The following is a 259-nucleotide window of genomic DNA, read 5'->3' on the forward strand; positions in this document are numbered from 1 at the left end:
TCTTAACCCATTGAACAATGTAAGTCACCGAAGGTATCGGTGTGAGGAGGGTAGGGAGCCCCTCAACTTATCAGTGCGCCATAAGAAATGCTCAGCTGCGCACGCATACTACCTCCAAATTGCGAAGAGTGGGATACTGTGAGGTTGTTCAATGGGTTAAAAAAACCTAAGAGCTGCCCTGGAAAGTTATCCCCAAAAAACCTCAAAGATCTCCTCTTGATCTTATCCCCATCGACCCCCCCCCTGGAAAGACCCTGAG

The sequence above is a fragment of the Diachasma alloeum genome, unplaced genomic scaffold (assembly GCF_001412515.2).
Source record: "Diachasma alloeum isolate Michigan unplaced genomic scaffold, Dall2.0 Dall_scaffold_00658, whole genome shotgun sequence".
Lineage (NCBI taxonomy): Eukaryota > Metazoa > Arthropoda > Insecta > Hymenoptera > Braconidae > Diachasma > Diachasma alloeum.